The sequence below is a fragment of the Capsicum annuum genome, chromosome 7, assembly GCF_002878395.1.
Source record: "Capsicum annuum cultivar UCD-10X-F1 chromosome 7, UCD10Xv1.1, whole genome shotgun sequence".
In the NCBI taxonomy this organism is placed as follows: domain Eukaryota; kingdom Viridiplantae; phylum Streptophyta; class Magnoliopsida; order Solanales; family Solanaceae; genus Capsicum; species Capsicum annuum.
Window position 1 is genome coordinate 18,115,085 of NC_061117.1, and position 8,603 is coordinate 18,123,687.

Here is an 8,603-nt window from a genome sequence, read left to right on the forward strand (position 1 = left end):
AACAACTAAGGGAAACCAAGAATCAACAATTAGAAACTAAGAAAATCTAAATTTGAGCTTAATATTGACGTGAACGGTGTTTTAAGGTGACGTGGCAGCTTACAAATGGTCACAACCCACATAATTTGTTCATCAACTTGAAATCTTAATCTTTACATAATTTTTTTTTGTAATAGATGAATTGATATTGGAGGGAAAGTAAAGTCTACTTTTTAAGCTCAAAAGATGAGATTTGACTTTACTAGTCCTACAAGACAAGGTCCCTTGTTTTAAGGAAAAGTGGTTGTCAAGTCTAGGAAGTGATGTTGGCAAGTCTTCTCACAAACAACTTTACAACTTTGTCTTACAACTTTTTGGATCTATTTTACTCTTAATAGTGGTTAAGACAAGGGATGAAGAGAAGATCAAGATGAACACAACAACAACACTTTCAAGAACACAACAACAACATACCAACTATGGCCACTTCAACGTCCAAACACACGGCCAACTTCAAATTTTCACAATAAGTCACTTATCATTAAGCTCAACTTTATAGTTAGACACCCTTTGTATTGATGAGAAAGAAACCAACACAAGAAAAAACTATACAAATAAAAACTTTTGTAGATCTAACAACCAACTCTCGGCCAAGATAACTTCACAAGACAAGAAGCCCTCGGCCAAGGTTTACAACACACGTTTGGTAAGAACTTCCCAAGATTGGTTTTGTGAGGAGAAAACCAAGCCTTGAGCTCTGATACCGAATGATACAAGAATGAATGTGTATCAATGGAATCAAGTTATCACAAGAACTACAAGATGAACAACAAGGCGCTAGTGAATCGAAATAGAACACACACGGCTTCACTAGTCTCCAAGATTTTACTTAGAAAAAGAGAAAGAAGTTGACAACAAGTTCAACAATGCTAGTGGATCAAAAAGAGCCCCACATGGCTTCACTAGTCTTCAAAGTTCAACAATAATATAATGATATCAAGAGAGATGGAGAGATAGTTTGACATACAATATTCAAGAATCTAAGAATCCTAACAACATGTAAGGACCCTAAGATTAATAAATATTAACACCAAACTCTTACTTGGACCAAGAGAAACTCATGAACCTCAAGGCCTAAGTTTCTAGCCAAGATACAACCCAAGTGTCACTCCGCTTGTGAGTTTCGATTTTGGACCTCTCAATGGAAGAGAGAAGTTCAAAAATATTACAAGTCCTGTTTTTCAAAAATATCATGAATGAACTAACTCCAAATAACCCTAATACTATCTATTTATATTACACCACAAAGTGAGAGAACAATGACCATCCTACCCTTGCCAAGGGGTGGCTTTGTAGTGTAAGTTTATTACACTTCAAGGCTCCTCTTCACACTTAAAAACATTTAAACCATTGGATGGCTCATGTACCAACTCACACACGATCATTTGCATGAACATTGCTTGGAGTTTTTGTAACTCCCGATCTTGACTACGTGTGAATGATCGTGAACTTGTTCGACAGCTTGGTACACCTGTATCACTTCCTATAACCCACTTATGCGATTACTCTGAACATGTTATCGTCATTGTATTGATAATTCATTACTATTGTAACATGACAATTTTAAGAGGTTGTCGATGAAAATTTGATTAGAAAAAGGAAAAATTATATTTTAATATTTGCACGTTCAACTCTAAGAAGAAATCATTCATGACATGTTTGCACGAGATGTTCAATAGACAGATTTTAAATATATTTCAGCACTAGTGAATTTAATCGATCTTCTCCCGGCTATTCTAAGAAAATAATATCAATGGATTTATGCTACAATATTTAGAAGATAAGTTTTATTTGAAAGATAAAAGAAGAAGAACCATGTAATTTATTAAGATCAGCTATAAAAATTTTGTCTGTTAATATAATACTAACAATAATTTAGGCAAGTAGAAAAAAGAAAAGAAAATATTGATGCACATTTCATACTAAGCCCACATAAACACCAATATTATATATGAAAGATACAAAGAAAGTAATTTTTTATTGAAAATAGTATATGTTTTCATATAAAACCATTTAACAAAAAAAAATATTTAGATCAGAAACATAAATCATATAAATATATTTTAAAATACTACCAAATTCTTAATAAATTCCTTGATAATATTTTAAAGTCGAAGAAGTATTTTTTTTATTATCTCAATATGTCAAGTTAAACATAAACAAATATGCTCGCACAGAGTACTAAATTTGACAATCCTAAGGCCAATATAACTTCATGAATTTCTGTTCTTTCTCCATGTTTTCTGGGCAATTGAGTTAAAAAGTGAAAAAAGATTTTTAAAATGAGGTGTAGGTGACTCAAATTTTAATAATTAAGTGTAGGTGACAAGTACTTAATTAAGGATTAAGAAAATGAGGAAAGTTTGAGAACAACCCACAAGTTTTTTAATTTACACTTTGATTCAATGTAAAACCAAATATAACTAGAAACGGAGGAAAAAAAGTGTGTTTCTCTCTCTTCTCATTTAATGTAGTTTTCTCTCTCTTCGCAATTTTTGTTCATTGTTATTGTTGTTTTATTTATCATCTTCTTCTTCATCATTTTCTTCTTCATTATTATCTCTTCTTGTTCAGCATCATCATCCTCTTGTTGTTACCACTAGTGTTGCTACTTGATCAAATTTTTTTAGGTCAAATTTTATTTGTATATCACTTGGACATTACTTCATAGGTGATTTTAATAAGTAAAATCATAATTTTTAGTTGAATTTCTCATCTGGGTATATCTATTACTGCTGGTTTTTCAACAATGGATAAAATATGTAACATGAATCCAACAGATAAGACAACTGTTGCAATATGTGGGTAATTTGTTGAACAGATGAGTCATATGATGTAACAACATATGGATAATCTGTTGCAATAAATGAGTCATATGATGCAACAACATATGGGTAATTTGTTGCAACAGATGAGTCATCTGTTTACTCATCTATTGAATTCGTATTATAGTGTTGTAACATGAATCCAACATATGGGTCATCTGTTGCAACATGTGAATCATCTGTTGCAACAGATGACTCATATGTTGGATTCATGTTGCAGGTTCTATCCATTGTAGCAGTAGCAGATACATCAAATAAGAAATTCAATAAAAAAACATAATTTTCTTACAAAATCACCTATAAAGTAATGTCCAAGTGATATACGAACAAAATTTGATCTAAAAAAATTCCTAAAATTTCAACAGGGGCACAATGAATAAGTGAAATACATAAAAAATTTCATGAAGCAGGTAAAGAAGACAAAAATAGTATACCATATATCAAATGCAAAAGGATCAAGGGGATAAGCGTTTGAGTTCTCCTAAAAACGTTTAAATTTCCTAGTATTTTAATTATTTTCTAATAGATGAATCATCTGTTACAACGGATTTTTATCTATTTAATAGTTTTCAATAGATGAATCATTTATTGCAATATGTTAGTCATCTGTTAATACAAATTAAGCAATTATTAGAAATAACTAAATTGATTTAACTAAAATTAAAAATAATTCTTTAAGACAATGGGACAAACATTTGAGTTATCCTAAGAACGTTTGAGTTCCCTAGTATTTTAATTATTTTCCAACAGATGACCTATTTGTTGTAATAAGTTAGTCATCTGTTGCAACAGATGTTTATAACAAGTTAGTCATTTATTGATTCAAAATAAGCAATTATTAGTAATCATTAAATTGATTTAATTTAAATTGAAGACAAGTCTTTAAGACAAGACCTTAGACAAGGGACAAACGTTTGAATTCTCCTAAAAATATTTGAGCTTTTGTATTTTAAATTACTTTTCAACTTATGTCCTGTCTATTTGATAATTTTCAACAAATGAGTAATATGTTGCAACACATGTCTATATCTGTTTGATAATTTTCAATAGATAAGTCATTTATTGCAATGAGTTAGTCATCTATTGCAACAAATGTCTTTATCTGTTTGGTCATTTCCAACAGATTACTCATATGTTGCAACATGTTAGTCATCTATTGATTCAAATTAAACCAATATTAGTAATAGTTAAAATGATTTGACTAAAATTAAATATAAATTAATAAGTTTAATTACAGTTTCAATCAATCTAATGGTAATTATACGATCAACTAAGTGTGTTCGTCTTGAGTAGAGTAATCAATTGACCAATTGTATTTGAAATTATTCAAATTAAGCCATCATTAAAAATAACTATATTGATTTAACTAAAATTAAAGATGAATTAGTAAGTTCAGTTACCATTTCAATTAATCTCATAGTAATTACATGATCAACTAAGTGTTTTATCCTGAGTAGAATGATCAATTGATCAATTTTATTCGAAATGATTCAAGTTAAGCCATTATTAATAATAACTATATTGATTTAACTAAAATTAAAGATGAATTGATGAGTTCACTTACAATTTCAATTAATTTCACAGTAGTTATATGATTAATTAAGTGTATTTGACAGCGTCCAAGCACACACGCAAGTGTACGTGGTCTTATCAAGTGATATAGTGGTTTCAAGGAAGCCCAAGTATCGATCTCTCAGGGACTTGCGTTTGCCGCCTATCTAATTCTAGTCTAACTAATTGAGAAAAAATAAACAAAAAGAGAGTTTGTAATTTTGTAAATTAAAAATAAAATAAGTAATTCATAAAAATAAAAATTTTGGGACAATCAATGGAGATAAGCCCAGGGTTAAAGCAGTTTGAACAATCATACTATGTTTTCGAATTTCCTTCGTTAACTTGCTTATCTTGGTTGTTGATTCGTAGGGTTAATTGCATGATCATGGTTTTCCAACCTCTAATCTTTTACCTAATATGGACATTACAACTACATCGTTGAGCGGGGATGTAATAATCCAATTAAGTGAATTAAAGCTATCATCCTACGCTTGAATCACGTAAGGTATCTAAGTACATCCTTGTCCTAGACGCTAAGTTTAATTCTTTATTTTATAAAAGAATAAAAACACAAACTTTATTTATTCCCATGTCTTATCTCCCTATTCCCTCTCCCGAGATCAAAAGGTTGACAATATATACATTCTAAGGCTCGCAAATCCTTAAAATAATTAAAACAAGAATAAACAAACTACCAAATATGATTAGCAACCTTAACGAATTTAATTCAAAATAATAGTACTCATGTTCTTGGCTTTAACCCCGGAAAGAGAATTTTTAGACACTAATATTTATAATCATGATTCAAATAATTAAATACATAATATAAAAAAATTAAAAATTAAAAATAAAATTAAAACCTAATAAACGGTGTAGCAGCTGCTCCGCTTTTCGTCCAAAAACAGTCCAGGCGTGTACTGTTCACTGTGTGACCAGCTGGTGTATATATACTATATTATATTAAAATCCTAGTATTAGTAGGATTAGGCAAGGACTCCCTTTTTCCCTCAAAAGCCGTACCATGCATTGTCACATTTAAATTGGGAAAAGCCCGTATCGGCAACTTTAAATTGCAGTGATTTAAACCAGCGACGCCACGCGTTGACTTCGTATCATCTCATCGAAATTTGTGTTTAAAAATTTGATCAAGTGTGGAACGTTTTATTTTTTGTCCATGTTTTTATAGGGGGCTTTGGATTAAAAAGAACAAATAAATTGTCCAATTAAGTGAGAGTCCTCCAAGTTTTTAAAATTAGGTGTAAGAAATGAATTTTTTTTGAGTTTTTTTTTAAGTTTGTCCGTTTGAACAACTTGTCCAATTGTTGAACAATTAGGCGTAGTTGTTCGACAACTTTGTGAAGTTGTTCAACAACTATCAAAGTTGTTCAATAACTACGCACGTTGTTCAACAACTAGGCGCAGTTGTCGAACAACTGCGCGAAGTTGTTGAACAACTAGACGTAATTGTTCGACAACTGAGGAAAGTTATTCAACAACTACGCAAAGCATTAGTTGTCCGAACAACTATCCCAATTGTTCAAGGAACTTAGTTTTTTTAAGGGACAAGTTTGTGGGATCCACTTGTCCCTTTTTTTAATTGGAAACTTGGAAGGCCTTTGTGGCTCATTTTTCTCCTTTATAGTGTATTTCTAATGAATTTTGAGCCTTTTTATTATTAATATATCACCGTATTTATTTCACTAAGCCTCCTACAATATCATACACCACATATTAAAGATTAAAACAACATAATATTCTAAACAACAAATCAAAACACAAGCTAAGATAAGGCAAATTCGCAATGATCTTCCACTTATTATTTCAACTCTAGACTTAATCAAACTAAACTTTGCTCATTACAAACAAGTTATTCCACATAAAATTATACCATTAAAATATTTGAAACAAATTAAACACATTAGAATCCAACGGAACCAACTAGACACACACCTAGCTCAAGCTAGTAAAACTAGTTTTTCGAATTGAATTCTAAATTACTCAATTTAGCACAAACTTGTTTGAAAAATAGTTTGGATATTATAATCACACACTTGGACACTCAAATACTTATTTATATCAATATGAACTCAGAAAGCACACGAATTGCTCTCAAAACAAGGCGAAATAAGCTAGAATAATGACACAAAAGTGTATAAAACCACTTCAGATCAGTATTCGTAATGGGTAAAGTGATTAATTGACCAATTTTATTTAAATGGTTCAAATTAAGTCATTATTAGTAATAACTAAATTGATTTAACTAAAATTAAAGATGAACTTACAGTTTCAATTAATCTCATAGTAATTACACGATCAACTAAGTATATTCGTCATAAATAGAGTGATCAGTTGACCAATTTTATTTGAAATGAATCAAATTAAGCCATTATTCGTAGTAACTAAATTGAAATAACTAAAATTAAAGATGAATCGATAAGTTCACTTACAATTTCAATTAATCCCATAGTAATTACCTGATCAACTAAGTATATTCGTCTCGAGGGAAGTGATCAATTGACCAATTTTATTTTAAACGATTCAAATTAAGTCATTATTGGTAACAAATAAATTGATTTTAACTAAATTAAAAATAAATTGATAAGACCACTTCCAATTTCAATTAATTTCGTAGTAATTACGTAATCAACTAAGTGTATTCTTCCTGAATAGAATAATCAATTGATCAATTTTATTTGAAATGATTCAAATTAAACAATTATTAGTAATAACTAAATTGATTTAACCAAAATTAAAGATAAGACCTTCGACAAGGGGACAAACGTTTGAGTTCTCCTAAAAATATTTGAACTTTAGTATTTTAAATTGTTTTCCAACATATATTCTATCTGTTTGATAATATTTAACAGATGAGTCATATTTTTGCAACAACTTAGTCATCTGTTGCAACAGATGTCTATATTTATCTGATAAATTTCAATAGATGAGTCATTTATTGCAACACGTTAGTTATCTGTTACAATAGATGTCTATATTTGTTTAATCATTTTCAAAGATGTCTTTATCTGTTTGATCATTTCCAACAGATGTCTTTATTTGTTTGGTCATTTTCAACAGATTACACATCTGTTACCACATGTTAGTCATATATTGATTCATATTAAACCATTATTAGTAATAATTAAATTTATTTAACTAGAATTAAACATGAATTAGTAAGTTCAATTGCAGTTTCAATTAATTTCATGGTAATTACACGATCAACTAAGTGTGTTTGTCCTGAGTAGAGTGATCAATTGACCAGTTTTATTTGAAATCATTCAAACTAAGCCATTATTAGAAATAACTATATTTATTTAGCTAAAATTAAAGATGAATTAGTAAGTTCAATTACCATTTCAATTAATCTCATAGTAATTACATGATCAAATAAGTGTCTCGTACTGAGTAGAATGATCAACTTACCAATTTTATTTGAAATGATTCAAATTAAGCCATTATTAGTAATAACTATATTGATTTAACTAAAATTAAAGATGAATTGATAAGTTCACTTACAATTTTAATTAATCTCATAGTAATTACATGATTAACTAAGTGTATTCGTCCTGAGTGGAGTGATCAATTGACTAATTGTATTTGAAATAATTCAAATTAAGTCATTATAAGTAATAACTAAATTGATTTAACTAGAATTAAAGGTGAACTTACAATTTCAATTAATCTCATAGTAATTAATGATCAACTAAATGTATTCGTCATGAATAGAGTGATGAATTGATCAATTTTATTTGAAATGGATAAAATTAAGCCATCATTCATAATAACTAAATTGATATAACTAAAATTAAAGATGAATTGATAAGTTCACTTACAATTTCAATTAATCTCATTGTAATTTACACATCAACTATTCGTCTCGAAGAGAGTTATCAATTGACTAATTTTATTTGAAATGATTCAAATTAAGTCATTATTAGTAATAACTAAATTGATTTTAACTAAATTAAAGATGAATTGATAAGTTCACTTACAATTTTAATTAATTTTATAGCAATTACATGATCAACTAAGTGTATTCGTCGTGAGTAAAATTATCAATTGACCAATTTTATCTTAAATAATTAAAATTAAGTAATTATTAGTAATAACTAAATTGATTTAACTAAAATTAAAGATGAATTGATAAGTTTAATTATAATTTCAATTAATCTCATAGTAATTACA